Consider the following 22926-nt stretch of genomic DNA (forward strand, 5'->3'; position numbering starts at 1 on the left):
ATATTTATTTTAGAGTTCAGCTAATTGCTTGAACCCAGAAACGTTGTGGGTTCATCGAACCAGCTTGAAAACTTTTTTATTTCTTAAAGCTCACTCACACACCTAGAAACACAGAACCTGAGGGCAGATAAAGACCACACGGCCCGTCCAGTGCTCCCTGCCGCATCTCCTGCTCTGCTTTGTAGCCCCTCCTGCTCCCTCTGCTTGTCCCATATTTTCTTCAGCTCCTGAACTGTCCTCGTCTCCACCACCTCCACAGCGTGGCTGTACCATGTGTCCTCCACCCCAAATCTCACTCTTGCTTTGTGTGCAGAAATATTCACCCCCTTTACAGTACTGCTTCCTTGGGTTTTTGTAACCCACAAAAATGACAATGAGATTTTTAGCTTAAAATCTTAGCAGCCAGACTCTAGAGCATTGCTCAAGCTTCATCAGATCTCTTCTCCTGTTTTCCACACCATCCAGGGTGTCTAGCTTGTTGCAGAGTTTGGTACATTTCCTGATAGCCCTTCTGCACTGTCGCTTATGAAAATGTTGAACAGAACCAGACTGCAGACCAATCGCTGTGGCACACCACTGGTAGCCCCCTTTCCTCAGAGTGAACTCTCTTTACCACTGCCATTTGTTGCCTCCCACTTTACCAGTTTCTAACCAAGTCAGTCACTTTAGGACCCCTGCCAAGGGTGCTCACTTTCTTTACAAGTCACCTGTGTGGAAGCGTGTAAAAGGCCTTGCTAAACTCTAAGAATACTATAGCTAGCACTCTCCCCTGATCCAACTCTCTGGTGGTTACCCAGCCAAAGAAGTTGATCAGATTCATTTGACAAGACCTTTCCCCAGTAACACCATGTCGCCTTGAATCGTATAATCCACTGGACTCCAGAAACTGCACTATCCTTTCTTTAATTTAAGCAGCAATTACATTCATTTACTAATCGGTCTGTAGTTTTCTTTTTTTTTTTTAAGAGGAACCACATCTACCTGTCTCAAATCCTTTGGAGCCACTCCTGACAGTGAAAAAGTATTGAAAACATCAGACAGCGGAGCTGCCAGAACTTAACTTAGGTTTCCTTAATATCTGCGGATGGATCCAGTCCGGCCCCGTAACTTTAGCTCCTTTCAGTTTAGCCCACTCCTCACAAACACAGTCCTCTGAAAACTTTAGCTACTTTCAGTTAGGCCCGCTCCTCACAAACACAGTCCTCTGAAAACTTTAGCTCCTTTCAGTTAGGCCCGCTCCTCACAAATACAGTCCTCTGAAAACTTTAGCTACTTTCAGTTTAGCCCGCTCCTCACAAACACAGTCCTCTGAAAACTTTAGCTACTTTCAGTTTAGCCCGCTCCTCACAAACACAGTCCTCTGAAAACTTTAGCTACTTTCAGTTAGGCCCGCTCCTCACAAACACAGTCCTCTGAAAATTGTTCGAGGCTTTCCTAACTTTCAATCCTCTTTGGGTCCGTTTTCTGTGATCCTACTCCTGTCCTTCCCTGCTGAACGTTGGACGGAAATATTTGTTAAGCAGTTCTGCTTTCTGATGGTCGGCCTGTACTACATATTCCTCCCCTTCACCATCAAGTCTTGCAAGTTCACTTTTGCACTAACATATCTTAAAGAAGTCCTGTTGCCCTCTTTTAAAGTATTTGTTCAGTTTTCTTCCACTTGCACTTTTGCTTTCCTGACTACTTTCATAGCTTTTTTTTTGCTTTTCCAGATATTGTTGCTAGTCTTCCTCTTTCTGAGCTCACGTGTGGTACACGAATGCCAGCCTTTGTAGCCCCCGCCCCTGCGTCAGGGTTATAGTCTGAATCTTGCAGGGGACACAGTCAGTACCAGGACCAAGTCCTTATACAATCTCACAACATTCCTGGGGCATGGATTCCCTGACGTGGGGGAGGAGGCCGAACCTTCAGGGCACAAGGCATGGGGGGAAAACCCTCTCCTCTGGGTGTGATGGAGCTTCCACAAATAACTTTACTGAACCTCTGCTAATTTAGCCAACATGCACGGTTGTTTCTTCTTACAGCCACATCCATAATCTACTTCTCAAGCTGCTCATTGTCCCCTCTATGCCCGGGGCCGGTGCCAGCTTTTTTGCTGCTCTGTGTGACAAGTACTGTGCTCTCTCTCCACCCCCTCCCCCGTTCATTTAGGCTCTGACCTGGGCCCACCCAAAAAAAAAGCCCAGCTCCTTCCAGCGATACAAATTTTAAAAACTGACACCTCCCTCAACCCCTGGGTCTTCACTTCCTCCCCAGAACCAGTGTGAGGGGATTAGGTGTCCTAGGTGAGCCTTATATCCATGCACCCCCTCCCCCCCCTCCAGCCCTCTCCACTCACACAGGTAAGAATTATGCATTAATAGCAAATTTTACATAAAAAAGATCAAACTACAGTATCCTGAGGTAAAAATATCACTTAGATTATATTTACATGCACCGCAAATAGGACCCTTGTGGTAAAAGACCTATTGTAACGCATGGTGGTATGTACCTGACCTTCAGAAAGCCATGAGTAAACTGATTTACAATTACAATATAATAAACCTCCCATACCAAAACAGCACTAACTGCCAGCACTCAAACAGTAACAACCCTGCTTATGAAAAGGCAACACTGCAAATATTATACCAGGCCCTAAAACACCAATACATTTCCTAGTAGGAGAATATCTAACCTCAGTTACATATGCAGAATGCAAACAGACCCTCACTAAATACAGAATAAAGCAACCATAAAGTATAAATAGAAACATACAGGCAAAAACTCAACTGGAAACCGCAACAAGCCAGACTCTGTATGCAGTGCAACAATGGAAAAGCAGAACCATCATCATTCCTCAAACATCAAAATCAAGAAATAAAATAGATACATAATCATAATAGTGAAATATTATGGAATTCCATGCCCCTTGACCTTAGACTTCAGAGAAATCACAAACTTTTCAAAACACACCTCAAAACCTGGCTTTTCAAAAAAGCCTTCAAGAATGAGAACGACGCAAGCAAATAAATAAGGATAAGCGGACTCAGAGCACCTAGCGCACAATTTCCAGATTCTACTAGAAATTAGTTTCCCCATCTTATAATGATAATCAAACCAACTGGTTGAATTGCAATAAACATACAATATAAATTCCTCATCATAAACCATATTATTCTTAATGTTGTATTGTTACCGAATAATAATGGCACCATGTATGTAATTTTTGATCCATATTTTCCTTGATATATGTGCCCTACAGTAAACCGTTATGATGGTAAATAACTTAATGACGGTATATAAAAACTTTAAAATAAATAAATAAATAAAGAGGTTGATATTTTAAAGCTACTTAGCTGGATAAGTAGGCTTATCCGGCTAAGTAGCAGCCGCTGAATATCTGGCTGTGTCCAGGACCTGCTATTTAGACAGATAAGTCACTAATCTGGCTAAGTTTTTAGCAGGATAACTTGTGGGTGGGCAATGGTTTATGCTTTGTTAAAATATATATATCGCAAAATCATAAATTTTGAAGCAGTTTACAAAAGAGAACAGAACTACATAATTAAAATGATCAAACCAACACATAAAAACGAATAACATGTTACGGGAGTCCGGTGATGAAGGTGGACCCTTGGCTCGAGGTGGCACTGGTACAACCTGCAGGGGAAAGCCCCTCCTGGTCTCCACCATCGAGAGGTGAGGCTGGAGCGATGCAGAGGCCAACGGGAGCTTCGCCACTACCAGCCCTCATTCCACGCAGGTTGAGCCCTTGGGTACCAGGGCCGGCTGGTTTTAGGTGGGCCCCTGTGGAGAGAAGTGGTGAAGACGTGGAGAGCAGGCAATATAAGATCCAGTCCAGTGGTTGGTGGCAGGCAGCAATCAGGCAATGTACGATCCAGTCCAGTGGTCGGTGGCAGGCAGCAATCAGGCAATGTACGATCCAGTCCAGTGGTCGGTGGCAGGCAGCAATCAGGCAATGTACGATCCAGTCCAGTGGTCGGTGGCAGGCAGCAATCAGGCAATGTACGATCCAGTCCAGTGGTTGGTGGCAGGCAGCAATCAGGCAATGTACGATTCAGTCCAGTGGTCGGTGGCAGGCAGCAATCAGGCAATGTACGATTCAGTCCAGTGGTCGGTGGCAGGCAGCAATCAGGCAATGTACGATCCAGTCCAGTGGTCGGTGGCAGGCAGCAATCAGGCAATGTACGATCCAGTCCAGTGGTCGGTGGCAGGCAGCAATCAGGCAATGTACGATCCAGTCCAGTGGTCGGTGGCAGGCAGCAATCAGGCAATGTACGATTCAGTCCAGTGGTCGGTGGCAGGCAGCAATCAGGCAATGTACGATTCAGTCCAGTGGTCGGTGGCAGGCAGCAATCAGGCAACGTACGATCCAGTCCAGTGGTCGGTGGCAGGCAGCAATCAGGCAACGTACGATCCAGTCCAGTGGTCGGTGGCAGGCAGCAATCAGGCAACGTACGATCCAGTCCAGTGGTCGGTGGCAGGCGGCAATCAGGCAACGTACGATCCAGTCCAGTGGTCGGTGGCAGGCGGCAATCAGGCAACGTACGATTCAGTCCAGTGGTCGGTGGCAGGCGGCAATCAGGCAACGTACGATCCAGTCCAGTGGTCGGTGGCAGGCGGCAATCAGGCAACGTACGATTCAGTCCAGTGGTCGGTGGCAGGCGGCAATCAGGCAACGTACGATTCAGTCCAGTGGTCGGTGGCAGGCGGCAATCAGGCAACGTACGATTCAGTCCAGTGGTCGGTGGCAGGCGGCAATCAGGCAACGTACGATTCAGTCCAGTGGTCGGTGGCAGGCGGCAATCAGGCAACGTACGATCCAGTCCAGTGGTCGGTGGCAGGCGGCAATCAGGCAACGTACGATTCAGTCCAGTGGTCGGTGGCAGGCGGCAATCAGGCAACGTACGATTCAGTCCAGTGGTCGGTGGCAGGCGGCAATCAGGCAACGTACGATTCAGTCCAGTGGTCGGTGGCAGGCGGCAATCAGGCAACATACGATTCAGTCCAGTGGTCGGTGGCAGGCGGCAATCAGGCAACGTACGATTCAGTCCAGTGGTCGGTGGCAGGCGGCAATCAGGCAACGTACGATCCAGTCCAGTGGTCGGTGGCAGGCGGCAATCAGGCAACGTACGATTCAGTCCAGTGGTCGGTGGCAGGCGGCAATCAGGCAACGTACGATCCAGTCCAGTGGTCGGTGGCAGGCGGCAATCAGGCAACGTACGATCCAGTCCAGTGGTCGGTGGCAGGCGGCAATCAGGCAACGTACGATTCAGTCCAGTGGTCGGTGGCAGGCGGCAATCAGGCAACGTACGATCCAGTCCAGTGGTCGGTGGCAGGCGGCAATCAGGCAACGTACGATCCAGTCCAGTGGTCGGTGGCAGGCGGCAATCAGGCAACGTACGATTCAGTCCAGTGGTCGGTGGCAGGCGGCAATCAGGCAACGTACGATTCAGTCCAGTGGTCGGTGGCAGGCGGCAATCAGGCAACGTACGATTCAGTCCAGTGGTCGGTGGCAGGCGGCAATCAGGCAACGTACGATTCAGTCCAGTGGTCGGTGGCAGGCGACAATCAGGCAACGTACGATTCAGTCCAGTGGTCGGTGGCAGGCAGCAATCAGGCAACGTAAGATCCAGTCCGAGGTCAGGAAACGAAGAGGACCGTCCAGAGGAGAAGCGGAGCGAGAATGGAACAAGCGGGCTGGAAGAAGGAACAGGAGACGGGAACCAAGCAGGAGAACAAGGTCAGGAATAAGCAGGCAGGAAACAGGAACGCAGAAGAACACAGCGAGGAAGGCCAGGCAGGAACGCAAGGTGAGGAGACCTGTTGCCAAGTCGTCGGCTGAGGTCGCTGCTGGCTTTAAATAGGGGCAGGCCCCAACGTCATTGGGAAGGGCTGGCGGCATCTCCCTGCCACGGGCCCTTTAAATTCGGCGTCCCAGCTTGCAGAGGAGATGGAGCAGCCCCAACAGTACAGGGAGAGCGTCGGTGAGTCATTGTGAGGCCGGTAGGCCTAACATAACAGCTTCTAAAAAGAGAGATCTGCTGAACCAAAACACATGAGATCAAACAGCTTCAGAAAAGTAGAAATCTACTGAACCAAAAAGGCTTTCTTAAAAAATAATATTTTCAACGCTCTTTTACAGGTATTGACGCAAGGCTCAGATGTCCTAATCTCATCTGGAAGGGGGTTTTACAGTAGTGGGCCAGCAACAGAAAAAGCTCTAGCTTGAGTAATGTTAAAGTGGGCCAACTTCACAGCAGGAACTTCCAGTCAGTTCTTGTGCGCAGATCTCAGACTGCGCGGCAGCCTGCATATTTTTAACACAGAACTCACTCAGTTTAGGTGGTCAGCATTTAGGAGTTTCAAAATAATGCCAGCACGTTTGTACATTATTCTCCACTTAAATGGGAAGCCAAATTAACTCTACTAACATAGGGTTGACATGGCCCCAGAGCTTGTGATACAACTGAAGCCGTCATGAGGCAGCATTGGGAAGTCCAACGTATAGGGCGTTAGAGTAATCCAAATTGCTGAGAACAAGAGAACGGTTTCTGGGGAACGGTGCCTGGAGAATGGTTCGAAAGGCGCTGGGATTGAATGATGGATGCAGTTTCTTAAACAGATTTAAAGAATGAACGGACTTAATGTGGGAACTGAAGGAAAGCTCACAATCTAACGTCACCCGAAGGTTGCGCAATTGTCTGCAAACGGGAAGGTTATCATTATCAAATGTCAGGTGTGAAGGAAGATTGATTAAAGAGAATTCACTCAAAACCAAATGGGCGTACTGGGGTGGTGCTGCTTACCTGGATAAGTTATCTGGGTAAGTAGCGATATTCAGACTTAGACGGATAAGTTATCCTTCTAAGGGCCAGATTCATTAAGGCTTTTCTCCCATTTTGTGTCTTTGGGAAAAATCCTTAGTGAATCAGGTTCTAAGCTAGACCTGCTCAATAGCAGGTCTAACCTTGGACAGATAAGACTTATCCGGCTAAGTAGGAGTTTATGCTGGGATATTCCGCTGCAATCCTGTGCAACTGAATATCCCATCTAAGCTGGATAAGTTGCTGTTCCAGAAGTCCAGTACCCTCACCTTTCCTCACCAAATGGCTTCACAGCCTAATACTTATCTTAAGTACCTGACCAGATATTCCCCCTCCCTCCATCCCCGGCCAAATCCTAGACAGCATCACATATTAAAGCAGTGGTCATTTGTGGGAGAAGCTTGGCCCCATTCAAGCAAGAAATGGCTAGAACCAATGACATTTGTGCCATATATATATTTATTTATTTTATTTATTTAGCATTTTTATATACCGACTTTCCAATAACAGAATTACTGATCAATTCGGTTTACATTCTAAACAATAACATTGACATATAACATTCATCCTCGAATTGCCAGCAGAAAAGCTAAACTACAGGTCAGCCATGAGCTAATACAACATCCCAGAAATTATTAATAACCAAAGGCGGAAAGGCAGCCAGGATTTTAGGTTACTATCTTCTAAGTTCTAATGCAGGCATCCATGTCACCCTCTCCCCAGCCTCCCAGTCACCGATATCTTTCCCTCAAACATGACAAAGCACACTTTATTTGATGATATGACACGTTTGCAGCTTAATTAGATATACAGACGTAATATCTTGGGCCTGAGCCAGTCTAAATTCCTCCACCTGTTTTTACCCCCTCTTCTGCCCCCAGCCTATAAGAAGTTGCCATACTGGGTCAGACCAAGGGTCCATCAAGCCCAGCATCCTGTTTCCAACAGTGGCCAATCCAGGCCATAAGAACCTGGCAAGTACCCAAAACCTAAGTCTATTCCATGTTACCATTGCTAATGGCAGTGGCTATTCTCTAAGTGAACTTAATAGCAGGTAATGGACTTCCAATCCTTTTTTAAACACAGCTATACTAACTGCCCTGTGCCACTCAGGCCGAGGTAGCAGCTAGTGCAGTCATCCAGGACCAGCCTGCCAGGCGACGGCCAGTCTCTATCCAGCAAACCAGTTGATGTCTAAATGATCTCCTCCTTCCATCTTGGTGTTGAATATTGCTCTTTATTAATTAACCCCTTCTGGGAGCTTACTGCGGAGAATAGAAAACCCTCCTAATACTCCCCCTGTTGGAACACCACACACCTCCCCTCTGCTGTCTACCTAATGGTGTCTATAGACGTCTGTGTGACAACAGGGGGTCAAGGCCAGTGATGGAACAGAGCAGAAGGTCTAAGGCATAACCTTCTTTGCTGCAGGCTCAGCTCCTCCCCTCAGGTCCCTGAATGACAGAAGGATCGGGGCTGGATTAGGGAGCAGAGTGGCTTTTCTTTGCACCCTGTGTGTTCTGGTGTCACGGGACAGGACTGGAATAGAGCAGAGCAGCCATTCTTTGCTCTGTCCTTTCCAGCCTCACCCCCTCCCCTCCTGTTCTGTGCACTGGGAGAGGAGGGGCTGGAGCAGGAAGCAGAAAGCTGTTCTCTGCTGAGTGAGATTAAGCACAGATGGTAGGTAGAAAATCTTCAAATAGCCTGCTGCCCCCTCCCCAAATTGTTGACACCCTAGGCACAGGCCTAGTTAGCCTGTTGGCAAATCCAGGCCTGGGCAAGGCAAGTATGGAGGGGGGGGGGGGGGGGGGAAGCCAAAGTGACATTTCCCCCAGCATTAAATTGGCTATAAAAGATACAATAAGAGAAAGTCCCAAATTCCTGAGCGTGAAGTCTAAAGTCCGTACAAGAAGAGACAGAATCTCAATATAAATCCTGCGCCTCCAGTTCTGTAACCCAATCTGCACAGACAGAAAGCCCCCCCCCCCTAACAATGGACCTAGGGCGCTGACCCTTCTAATCCACCATTCAAAAAAACCCAAAACTTTCAAATTCTATTGTCACCTCAGGAGCAGCAGCACAGAAACCTTCCACTGCCAAACATTTTGTGAAGGAAACCAGACTGCAGGAAAAAGAAACGTAGAGCCTATGTAGCAAACCCGTGATACCGTAAGAGCACCAACGCCAAAGACTCAAAGAGTGAGCACCCTACCTATGAGGAGGCGGCACTGGAAATATTGCCCCAGCTCCTAAAATATAAATAAACCGCCTATTAGGAAAACAGAACAAGCCGGGCCGCTATAGATCCCTCCACAGAAGCTACACGCTAGCTGAGTGCCTCACCTTGCTCACATATGTAGAGCACGGAAAGACGCTCACCACACAGAATAAACAGGCCATAAAGTGGAAATAGAAACATGCAGTCAAAAACTGAACTGGAAACCACAGCAAGCCAGATTTTGTATGCAGTGCAATAACTGAAAAACAGAAACATCACCGTTCCTCATAAAACATCAAACAACAAAATCAAGAAATATAAAACTTCAATCTCAAAAAAGTTATAGAAGAATTAGAAAAGATACAGAGAAGGGCAACTAAAATGATAAAAGGGATAGAACAATTCCCCTATGAGGAAAGGCCAAAAGAGTTAGAGCTCTTCAGCTTGGAGAAGAGTCCTCTATAAAATAATGAGTGGAGTGGAACCAATAAATGCAAATTGATTGTTTACTCTTTTAAAAAGTACAAAGACTAGGGGACATGCAATGAAGTTACTGAGTAGTAGGGATGTGCATTCGTTTTTCACGAATTAGACAATGTCAACGATATTGTCTAATTTGTCACGGTTCAGTAGCGCCGATATACGAAGCGATTTTTGCCGAACTTTCGGCAAAATTCGTATTTCGTGTTAGTGCGCATTAATAGAGTTACTGCGCACTGCATATCTCTTAGTGCACAGTAATACCAATTAGTGTGCACTGTTTCTCTGGCTAATGAACTCTTCATGAATTAATACTTTTTAATTTTTAAGTAGCATTTTTTTAGTGCGCACTAACATTAGTTACAGCGCACTACTACATGCTTAGGGGGTCATTTACCAAGCGGATCGCACGCAATAATGGACGTTTTGCACGTGAAAAGTCCCTTATCATGTGTGATACCAAGATGGGGGTGGAGTCGGGGTGGCGTCAGCCCCGGAAGAGAAGGAGTCTGGGCAGCAACGGGGCTGACACCGTGAAGACTGTGTCGACAGCGAAAGGTAAGCACCTTTATCACTGTCAGTTTCGCACCGAATAACTACATCTTTTATGGTGTAATTATTCGGTGCGACGCCGGCAGCAATCGCACCGCGGAGGTGCAATCGCTGCCGCCTATCGCAGGACTGCCCCCCCCCGTTTCTTCCCCCGTTACCGCGGGATTCAGGGAACCCTGCGATGTTGGTAAATCTAGGCCTTAGTGCGCTGAAAGTTCTATTAGGGCGCACTAACTAACCTGTTAGTGCGCACTAACGGGCCTTAATGCACATTAACATCTAGCTAGTGCGCACTCTCGTTCATTGTACTGCACACTAATGCGGAGATAGTGTGCACTAACTGGTTGTTAGTGCGCAGTAAGGCCCATTAGTGTGCACTAAGGCACTTTGTTGAAAATTGCCGGAAAAAAAATGAACCGTGGGAAACCGAAATTTCCCGCGCAACAGCCGATCCAAAGCCTGAACCAAAATGTTTAAACGAAGCACATCTCTACTAAGTAGTACATTTAAAAGAAAAAGGAGAAAATATTTTTTTACTCAATTCATAATAAAGCCCTGAAATTCACTGTCAGAAGATACAGTGGAAGCTATTAATATAGCTGGGTTTAAAAAAGGTTTGGACAAGTTCCTGGAAGAAGAGTCCATAAACTATTATTAAAGTAGACTTGAGGAAATCCCTGGGATCCTGCCAGGTACTTGTGAACTGGGTTAGCTACGGTTGGAAACATAATACAGGCTTGATGGACCTATGGTCTGACCCAGTATGGCAAATCTTATGTTCTTATCATACTAATAAAAAGAATAAATATTTCAAAACATTTGAGGAATAGAATAGTATCCAATAATTAAAAACTCATATTAAATAATTTAAAATTTTTTCCAAACACCAGTAAAATATTTCAAAACAGCAAACACATCAAATTACATCCAATAATAAAAACTAATAGTCATTTTAAAAAGTTCTCCACGCTCCATACCTGTGAACTTTGATTTCCAGCTATCTTGAGGCTGTCCTGGAGAGACTGTCCTGGATTAATAGGGGATGGATAGAGTGGACAAACTTTATCCTCTCTCTCTCTATATATCTCTTACACCCACACACTAACACATGTTCATTCTTTCTTTCACACACTCGTAACATATGGGTTCATTCTCACTCACAGTCCCTCACACACACATGCACAACTTCTCACTTACATACTCAGTAGTTCTCTTCCCCTCAAAGACACACACACACACACACACACACACACACACACGCACACTCTCTCTCTCTCTCTCTCAATGGCTTTCTCTCTCTCTCACACACACACAGGCACACTCTCAAGGGCTCTCTGTCTCACACACACACACACATGCACTCTCTCTCTTACTCTCTCACACACACACACACACACACACACACACACACACTCTCTCTCTCACTCTTGGTTGCTGTCTCCAAGGCTGGATTTATATATAGGCAACATAGGCACATGCCTTGGGTGCCCAATTCTGTATGTATCCAAAAACTTGGATTCCTCCCTGCTGATTTCTGATTTCCAGGGTGAGGAGGAGGGATTCCTTTGTCCCAAGTCCTCTGCCAATAGGTAGAACAAAATGGAATAGATGCCGGATGTCCTTTAAAATGCTTTATTTTGGTGGAGACGTATTAAAATTGCCCGACTGGTCGAGTTCCGCCACCTTATGAGTGGCTGCCTCATGCATCGTCTGGAAGAACATGCCCCTGTTGTGGGTGACGCAGTCAATTAATTATATGTTATCTGAATGAATACTTGTGGTTCAGTATCGTGTCAGAAGCCCCTGAGGCAGCCACTCATAAGGTGGTGAAACTCGGCCAGAGTCGGGCAATTTTAATACGTCTCCACCAAAATAAAGCATTTTAAAGGACATCCGGCATCTATTCCATTTTGTTCTATCCTCACGGCTTTTATAGATCGCCTTCCTCACTGTTTCTTGGGTCCATCTCTGCCAATAGGTGCCACCATCTTAAATCCAGCCCGGGATGTCTGTCTGCCTCACACACACACAACACACACACACACACACACGCACTCACTCACTCACATTCAGCAGTTCTGTCACTTTCACACACATACAGTAACTGTCTCACACTCAGTTGTTCTCTTTCCCTCAGACATACACACAGGCACACTTACAGGCACTCTTTCACACTCAGTTGCTACCTGTTTCACCCCTTCACATTCTCACACACAAGCACTCACAGTGGTTCTGTCTCTATCACACACATACAGACACACACACAGTCACACTCTGTGGCTCTCTCTTCCTCACACACACACAGAGACACTCTCTCACAATCAGTGGCTCTCTCTCCCTCACACACACATACATACACACATATGGGAACTCTCTCACACTCAGGCACTACACACATACACAGGCACTCTCTCACCCACGGGCTCTTTCTCTCTCACACACTCACAAAGAGGCTGTCTCTCTCATACACACACAGACTTACTTGCTCTTTCCCTCACACAAACACACACAGGACACTCTCTCACTCTCTGTGGCTCTCTCTTTCACACACAAGTACTCTGTCTCACACACACACAAACTCTCACTTCTCTCTCTCTGTCTCTCTCATACACACATAGGCTCTCACACACGCACACAAGGGATCTCTCTCATACACACAAAGATTCTCTCCCACACACATAGGCTTGCTTTCACACACAAAGGCTTTCTGTCTTTTTCATATACATGCAGACTTTCCTCACACACCCACACACACACACACACACAGGCTCTCTTTTATATTCATGATATACAAGCAGGCTTCTTCTCCCTCACATACATACATACACACACAGGCTCTCTCTTACCCTTTCACTCATACACACACACAGGCTCTCTCTTATACACACACACACACTCTTAAGACCTTCCCTTCTCCTCAGGTCCTTTTCAGGCAGTCCTGCTGGACTTTTCCTTAGGGCACCCCTGGGATAGGGACCTCTTCTGTCCTTCTGCTGAGCCCCTGTTGAGTTTTGCCATTTTCTGCAGTAAGATGGGGTTCTTTTCTGTCCCTCCTGTGGCAATAAGTTCAAACATCAGATGTTTAAAGTGCTTACTGCAGGAGGGACAGAAGAGGGGTGCAAACCACCTCAACTGCAGGTTGTGGGTGGACACTTCAGAACCCCATCTGAAACTGGAGTGACAAACCATTTTTTTGGGGGGTGGCACCTGCCAACCCTTGCCACGCCATAGCAATGTCTTGTGCCTACCAGAGGGGGTGGGGGGGGGGGGGTTGGAAGCAGGAAGAGGGAGAGGGCAGGTCACCTGGCTTGCCCTTTTTTGAGTCCTTACCTGCTGGTCAGTCTCCGAATTGACCCCACCCTGACCATCTCCTTGATGTGCTGCTTCCGTCAGGACCTCTGAATGAACAAGTGGACAGCTGGCAACAAAGAGTGGACAGCAGAAACTTGCAGGACAATGGCAGATCAGGCCTAGAGCCAGAATTTGCACTGAAACAGGAACGTATTTATTTATTTATAATTGTTATATACCGACATTCTTGCATAATATACAAATCATGCCACGAAATAGACAACAGGAAGTTTGTGGCAGGAGTGGGCAGCGAAAACGTGTAACAGGAAGTCTGAAAACCAGGAAGGAAAGTCTTGGCAACAATAGGCTCAGCAGTACGCAGGCTGGGTAGCCTTGTGACTGAGTCCTGCTCAATCCCAAAACCCAGGGGTGAGGCCGTACTCGCTATTCAGTGCACTCGCTTCCCCTTCTCCTCCAACGTGCTCCATGTCACCGGCTGTCCGATCGTTAGGGCTCCCGTCCTGCTTCCTGAGCACTGATGTCTAATGCTGCAGAGTTGCTCTGTCTCCTGTTTCTGCCCGGCTGCGCTCTGCCGATCCTCCCGATAAATGTGTGTGGCCCCCACTCAGCCTCTGCCCTTCACAGCGGCCCAGCTGCTTCTTCGTTGCTTGACCACGTGCGGCGGGGGCCTCCCGCTCCTCTTCACCCTGCTGGCCGATGCCTCCGAAGTGCTCACTCCCGCTCCTAAAGGGGACGGGGCCTCCTCGTGACGGCGCGCGAGCCCCAGCAGGCCTCTTCCTCTTCGGGTGCCTGCACTCTAGGCGGACGCTTGGTTCGGCACAGCGCAGGCCTCCCGCGGACCTCGTCAGACTCCAGAGTCTCTTCACTCCTCCCAGCGACTCGTGGGGGTCACTTCTCATCGTCCTGCTGCACTGACCTGCCCTTCGGGGGTGGGGGGGGACGGCTCACCCCCGTCGCTCGTAGGTGACACCGGAACATTCCCCACAGGAGAGCAGGCGGGAAACCCAAGGGCGGGGAAGAGGGACCTGGGGCAGAGAGAGACCGGAGAAAGGGCACAGAGAAAAGAGGAATGGAAGCGTGAACAGGGGGGCAGGGGAACGAAGGCAGATGCCACAAACCCGAGAAACGATTTTCTCATTTCCATCTATAAACACAGCAATTGGGGGATTTCATGGGGCACGGGGGGCATTAATAGCGTTGTTATGGAAAACGGGTCGTGTTACGATGTTCTTTAAAGTGGTCTGAATGCTCCTAAGAGTGAGAGAATCTCAGGTCACCCGGGGATCCTCCACCGACATAAAGCGGGGGCTGAAAGACTGCATCCTCTTCTCCTGACTGCACTTGTAGAAACAAAACGGTGTTAAGGCATTGCCGAGACAGAGACAGCGAGGAGCAGATTAAGCAGAAGGAGAGCGCTCTTCGGCAAGATTCATGGACCTAGATGAGATTTTAATGCAGCGCTAGAAACAGGAGAGGCATTTGCTTTATGCAAAGCTATTAGGGATGTGAATTTGCTTTGCCCAAATGGGCAAAACCCACAAATGAGTTGATTTTTGGTCCATTATGAGCTAAACAAACCGAAAATATTCAGATGTTTTGTTTTCACCTGCCGTTTTGGAAAAAAAAGAGCACATGGCCCGAGCAGAGCTGGCACCCCACATCCTGGCCATCTGGTGCCTCCCTTCCAGCAGCCCAGAACAGTGAATCCCTAGGATCTGGTGCCTCCCACCAAAACTGCTCCCCAGGCTTACCATGGTATCCCTGGGGTGTAGCGGGGGCAGGATCGATCCCCACTTGCTTCTGCCTGCCCACTGGCACCCACCATATGCTACCCTGACCCAATCAGCGCTGGCCAGCCCCGGGAGCTCCCTGGATGGGCAGGAAAAGACACCGGCAGCCATCACCAGTGTGTTATCAAATAATCTCAGGCTACTTCTCACTGTTATTAGCAGCTGCACACGACAGGAGCACGGACTAGGGATGTGCAAATAATTCAAAAGTGTGTTTTAAGAGGCAGGTTTCAACCCGGTTTGAATTTCAAAGGGATTTCCACATTTTTTTTTTACCCAGATCTGCTGTAAAATAGTGAGCATTACACAGATAAAACTAAAAGAAATGAAACAAATCCCACCCCCCTGTCATGCAAATAAAAATCAAAGGAAATAAACCCCCATCAGCCTCCCTGAGCACCCTATCAAATATTTAGAAATGTTAGTCAGGCGTGGGTCAGGACTCGAAAACCCTTCGGCATTTAGCAAACTTCACTTTTAAGAGAACGGACTTGAATGTGCATTTATTCTGAGTCCTGGAAACCTCAGATGAACTCTGAGACTTCTGGAGGACCCCCCTGTGGAGTAGGGGGGTCCGAGGAGTGATGTCATCTGATAGCTATGTGCGTTCGTTCAATTTGCGATTTATGCACAGAAATGTTTTAGGCGCCTAAAATTTATTTTTAGGAACGTAAAATGGCTTTATCTTCTGAAAATAAATGGGACTTTCTCAACTAAGATCCCCAAAAACAGTCCAAAATAAAAACGGACCAAACCAAACCTCTGCCTTCTGATGAAACCCAGATGGGGGAAAGGTTATGTCAATCCCGCATCATGGACATTTCTTTCGCAGATCCCCTTCTATTCTTAATACAGCTAACGATATAGAGGAACCAAATCCAAAGGGAGGTGGATGGTTTCTGTCCTCCAAACACACCTGTTGCAGGTAAGCAACTTCCACTCTCTCTGAGGACAAGCAGGATACAAAGTCCTTATAGTTGGGAAAATCTCTAGCTACAGACTGCCTTTTACGAAGAAAAGGGGAAACCGGAGAAAAATAGTGCCAACAGGTAAAACTAATTTTCGTGGCAACAAATTATCCACTTTGTCTTTTCTTTTGTTTTTTTAAGGCGTCCTGGAAAAAATAAATTAACGGATCACCTAGGGGTTATGGAGTCAGATTCTAAACCTCAAATCGACCCTGTAGGAAAGATTGACCAATTGATGTCGTGCTGGAAATCTAAACAACAACGAGATGTAACTGGGTGGCCTGAACTCCATATTGCAGCTTTCCAATGTTTTGCATGGAGGCTGATCTCAGGTGGAGCACTGATGTAGCCACATCTCTAACACAATAAGTCTTGACACACACATTGAGAGTCAGACCAGTCTGGGCATAACTGAAAGAAATGTGTCTGGCATCCTTTTGTGGAGAGGTGGTATATAAATTGAATAACCAAATAAATAAATGTGGCAACACCCTGGTCTGCCACTAGAAGGCCCTAGATCCCTGCCAAAGACTTTCCAGCTTAGAGAGATAGACACCATTCTTATGCATCACCTCCCCATGAGGGTGGCTGTGATTGGGAGTCTCTTAGATAGCTTGGAGGGGCTAGGAGTAGGAATGAGGGATGTGAATCGTTTTTTGACGATTTAAAATATCGTCCGATATTTTTTAAATCGTCAATAATCGTTAAAGAGTGCGATACAATAGAAATTCCCCCGATTTATCGTGAAAAAATCGTTAATCGGGTTAGTGTCCACTAACGGGAGTTATTTGGGGGGAGGGCGGGAAAACCGGCACACCAAAACAACCCCTAAACCCACTCCGACCCTTTAAAACTAATCCCTTACCTTCCCCCACCCTCCCAAACCCCCACAAAACTTTTTACAAATATCTGGTGATCTAGCGGAAGTCCCGGGAGCGATCTCCCGGTCTCAGGTCGTCGGCTGCACTAATAAAAATGGCGCCGATGGCCCTTTGCCCTTACCATGTGACAGGGTATCCATGCCATTGGCCGGCCCCTGTCACATGGTAGGAGCACTGGATGGCCCGCGCCATTAAAGGGCCTGGAGGTCATTTACTCTGTGCACTGAAGTGACCGCTTCTAAAAATACAAGCTTCCAGGTCACTGGAGTCTAATGGCTCAGAAGGAGTTTATATCAACTGGGTGAGTACCACATTGAGGACCCAAGAATCTGTTTCATGGTACCATATTACCAGGTTAGGAAGACCCTAATGCGCTAAAAAACGGAGCAAACGTGGCACATGAACTCATCAGGGCACCAAGAGAAGAGCAAAGGGAACCAACAACAGTGGCATTAAGATCCCAAGATACCCAAAAAAGAGTCAAAAGCTGCAAATGAAAAAAACAAGGCACCAAAAGAGAGGAAAAGATCACAAACCATAGTGTCATGAACACCCCAAGGCACCAAGAACGTGGCAAAGAAGCACAAACAGGAGCATGAAGACCCCAAGGCACACAAAGAGGAGAAAGTGGCATAAACAGTGGCATGAACACTCTAAGACATACAGGAGGGGTATGGCAGCACATACAGTGGCATCAACAGCCTAAGATACTGAGTGAGAGGTATGGCATCAAGAAGAGTGCCATCATCCTCCCCAGGACAGCAAGAGGAGTGGCATCAACATGGCATCGCACAAACTAAGAGGCAGAGTAGGAGGAGCAGGCTGGGTAGCAACTGTGGCCCAACAACACAACAAGGTGCTGAACCAGAAGAGAGACTGTGCATGAGGAGCAGAGTAACAAGGCTTCAAGATTCCAAGGTATCCAGAGAGGAGAACATGCTAGTATTACCAGGAGAGAGGCAGGAGATGAGGAGCAGAGCAGGCATCAGTCAGTAGCAGCAGCAAGTCTTCAAGATTCCAAGGTATCCAGAGAGGAGAACATGCTAGTATAACCAGGAGAGAGGCAGGGCACGAGGAGCAGAGCAGGCATTGGTCAGTAGCAGCAGCAAGGCTTCAAGATTCCAAGACGTAGAAACATACATAGAAACATAGAAACATAGAGATGATGACAGAAAAGGACAAAATGGTCCATCTAGTTTGCTCAGCAAGCTTATGGAGGTATCTGCTGTATAGAGTAGATTACCCCCATGGTTATCAGGGACCTTGTTGATTGCTCTTTGAATCTAATTCCCCGTTACACCTTGCTGTTGAATCAGAAAACAATGTTGGCGTTGCATCAAAGTATCAGGCTAATTGGTTAAGGGTAGTAACCGCCGCATCAGTGAGTTACCCCCATACTTACTTGTTTCTCCAGACCATAAAAGTTGGGGTCCTCATTGGTTGCTGTTCAAATCCAATTCCCCTTTTCCCCCTGCCTTGGTCGCAATGGAGATGACTCCGCCCACAGGGAGGAGCCCCGTGGGGAACCACTGCGATAGGCTGACACAGATAGCAGACACAGTATGGACAGAGTCTTTATTGTACTGCTGTAGATAGATGGTAAAGCAGGAAGGTAAGGCACTGATCCACAATGTGCCAGTACGTTCAACAGGCTCAGAAGTGTAGTCTCACCCAGATGTCCACAACAGGCGGGAGCCCGCAGTGCGGGTAACGCTGCAGCTGGTGGGTGGAGTTGGAGCGCCGGTTCGTAGAGGTACTCACAGAATGGAGGCGTCTTCCTCCGTGGTGCAGGATATAAAGTAGATAGGCCCTCGAGGAGCGAGTACCCAAAGTTCAATATCCTGAAAGTAGAATAGAGAGAAAGTCTCCCGTGGAGCGGTTGTCTTAGGTAGTGAGAAGCCCCGAAGGGAAGCTGGAAGCAAGAGACCCCCGAGGAGCGAGTACCTAGAGCTTCTTGCTGGACCGAGGCCCTTAGAGAGAAAGCGGTGTCTAAGCGTGCAGCTTAGAGCAGTCAGAGTAGCGAAGTGAAGTCTTTGCTAACTCAATGTGGTAGCTGAGGCGGAGGCTTGATATACCCGGAGGTACTGACGTCATGCGGTGGGGCCGCCCCCGAGGTTCCCGCCATGACGTGTATTTGAGCGTAGGAGATGTGCGTGCTCTCGCCCTAGGAGGCCACGGGAGTGAGCATGGCGGATGGGGATGCTCATGCTGGTTTGGAAACGCCGAGGCCCTCTGCCATCTGTGACAGACGGACGCAACATGAAGCAGAAAGCAATGTTGGAGTTGAAGGCTAATTGGTTAAGGGCAGTAACCGCTGTACCAGCAAGTTACCCCTTGCATTCTTTTCATTTCCATCCTCTTTAGGGATCCACAGTGTTTATCCCCTGATCCTTTGAATTCTTTCACAGTTTTCGCCTTCACTGCCACCTCTGGAAGGGCGTTCCAGGCATCCATCACCCTCTCTGTGAAGAAATATTTCCTGACATTGGTTCTGAGTCATCCTCCCTGGAGTTTCATTTCGTGACCCCTAGTTCTACTGATTTCATAAGAACATAAGAAATTGCCATGCTGGGTCAGACCAAGGGTCCATCAAGCCCAGCATCCTGTTTCCAACAGAGGCCAAACCAGGCCACAAGAACCTGGCAATTACCCAAACACTAAGAAGAACCCATGCTACTGATGCAATTAATAGCAGTGGCTATTCCCTAAGTCAACTTGATTAATTGCAGTTAATGGACTTCTCTTCCAAGAACTTATCCAAACCTTTTTTGAACCCAGCTACACTAACTGCACTAACCACATCCTCTGGCAACAAATTCCAGAGCTTTATTGTGCGTTGAGTGAAAAATAATTTTCTCCGATTAGTCTTAAATGTGTTACTTGCTAACTTCATGGAATGCCGCCTAGTCCTTCTATTATTCGAAAGTGTAAATAACCGATTCACATCTAATACCTTGTAAAATACCTTGCATGATATACTGCTCCCCCTACTCTCATTTAAAAATAATGTAAGAAATGTTTAAGTTACCATCTACTATGTTGCTAGAATGTAGACACCTTGCAGGATATATTATTGTTCCCGTTTTCATTTGAAATATAATGTAAAAATATTATAAAGTTACAATGTAGAATAAGAAGCACCCGTCTTTTTAAAACCCTAGTTACACTGTAAACCGATGTGACATTCCAGATTGAACACTGGTATAGAAAAACAAACAAACAAACAAATAAATAAATAAATACTCGTTCAAGACCTCTCATGATCTTAAAGACCTCTATCATATCCCCCCTCAGCCGTCTCTTCTCCAAGCTGAACAGCCCTAACCTCTCCAGCCTTTCCTCATAGGGGAGCTGTTCCATCCCCTTTATCATTTTGGTTGCCCTTCTCTGTACCTTCTCCATCGCAACTATATCTTTTTTGAGATGCGGCGACCAGAATTGTACACAGTATTCAAGGTGTGGTCTCACCATGGAGCGATATAGAGGCATTATGACATTTTCCGTTTTAACCATTCCCTTCCTAATAATTCCTAACACTGTTTGCTTTTTTGACTGCTGCAGCACACTGAGCTGACGATTTTAAAGTATTATCCACTACGATGTCTAGATCTTTTTCCTGGGTGGTAGCTCCTAATATGGAACCTAACATCGTGTAACTACAGCAAGGGTTATTTTTACCTATATGCAACACCTTGCACTTGTCCACATTAAATTTCATCTGCCATTTGGATGCCCAATCTTCCAGTCTTGCAAGGTCCTCCTGTAATGTATCACAATCTGCTTGTGATTTAACTACATTGAATAATTGTGTCATCTGCAATTTGATCACATCACTTGTTGTGTCCCTTTTGAGATCACTTATAAATATATTAAAAAGCACCGGTCCAAGTACAGATCCCTAAGGCACTCCACTGTTTACCTTTCTTCACTGAGAAAACAGACCATTTAATCCTACTCTCTGTTTTAACTGGTTCATAATCCATAATAGGACCTTGCCTCCTGTCCCATGATTTTTTAGTTTTCTTAGGAGTCTCTTATTATGGATTTTGTCAAACGCTTTTGAAAATCCAGATACAGTACATCTACGGCTCACCTTTATCCACATGTTTTTTTCCTTCAAACAAATGTAGCAGATTGATGAGGGATAGCTGGCCATGTCCCATTTAACTGTCTTTCTGTTATTTTATTGTTGATTGTTTAGATTTTTTTGTGACACTGAAGACATCATCACTGGTCTATAGTTTCCCAGATCACCTCTGGAGCCCTTTTTAAAGATTGGGGTTACACTGGCCACTTAGGTTACAGATTACTAGCAGTAGGTCTGCAAATGCAGATAAACCAACCTGGGCTGCATATGTGAATATTTCCAGTGGGCTTCTCCTGTTTGGCATGCATGCATGCTGTTTACTTCGCTTACCATGAAGAGTACTGGGAGTGTAGTAATGAAGATGTTCGCCTTAGCTGGTATGCCAGTAACAAGACATGGGATTAAGAGGTGAAAGGGAGTTTGATCAGATAAACTGGAGCTGGAGCATTGTTATTTTGACTCCGGATCACCAGCTGTCTCAGAACGCTGCTCCTATTCTTCCCGCAGCACCATGCCTAGTGCCTACCAAAGCAAGTGCCAGAGCTGTGCACCAGTTAGAGACAAAGAAGAGGAAATATTTTCTGTCGTTGCACAGTTTCTGAATCTTTTGTCATGTTGTTCATTTTAGTGCCTACCACTTTCTTGTACCATTAAAGGAAATGCAAATCAAAATTCATGAATTCAGCTGGGTACAAAGAGCCTTTAATGATAGCTTCAGAGGATGGAATGTATAGGTTTCAGAGAGGTAAGTGAAAATATGGATATTAAACCTGATAGTCAGAGGGAGGAGGAGGAGCAGGCACAGAATACAAGTTCAGAGCCCTTAGTGATTGTGCAGTGATCTGAACTGAAAATGGAAGGCGTCTGCCTTTAATGATCCGTTTATCTCTCAGACCTGATTTTCTCTCATTCTAACCAGCAAGGTTTCTCTCCTCCAGTGTTTACTTTGAGTTTGTTTTGTCAAAGAAGCCTCAAGGGCAAGCTGCTGTGGTATACACAGGTCACTGTTTGCTAAAGTTGTTCCACAAATGGATTACATTATGGCCATGGAGAGAATCGCACAAAATGAATAGACCAATGCGTTAAGAAGGTGGCAGATGCTTCAGAACTGAAAGGCGATGGCTTGAAAGCTTCCATAATAGTGGTTGAGAATAACAGGCTCTTAGGGGATTCATCACTCCGCGATGTTTACGGCGGAATGATGAGCCGCGAAGGTAAAAGGGGCAGGCGATAATGTGTGCACCCGATCGCCACTCAGTGGTGCGGTTTTGCCTGCCGCGGTAGTGGTGCAGGGCACACTATCGCCCCCATAGCGCCGCCGTAAAAGGTGGTGTTATTTCCGGCACTACTGCCGGCAATAATGTCTGCAGCGGTACCGCTAAAAACATTTCCCTAACCCTGCCCTAACCCCTCCCCTCATTTACATTTTACCACTGCGATGCGGTAGGGCGTTACGGCGTTTGATAACGTTCTAACGCACGCGATAACCCCACATCGCATTTTGATAAATGACCGTAAACGTGACAGGTCGGACAGCAGAATGAGACTTTAACCAACAACAAGACAGTTGTAGCAATGATTCCTAATATCTCAGTTAACTCTGATTACTGATATTTCAAGCATCAACAAAACACAATGTATTACGTGTTCCTCCATCAACACAACACAAAAAACACCAGTTGTATTTTAATTAATTAATAGTACCTCAAAATCCTTCCACTATTTTATATCATATTCCTTGGCTTTTCTATTTTTTGTTTTTTATTATTTATTCTTTGTAGGACCTTCAAGTATCCAGAATGTATCATTCA

The sequence above is a fragment of the Rhinatrema bivittatum genome, chromosome 4 (assembly GCF_901001135.1).
Source record: "Rhinatrema bivittatum chromosome 4, aRhiBiv1.1, whole genome shotgun sequence".
Taxonomy (NCBI): Eukaryota; Metazoa; Chordata; class Amphibia; order Gymnophiona; family Rhinatrematidae; genus Rhinatrema; species Rhinatrema bivittatum.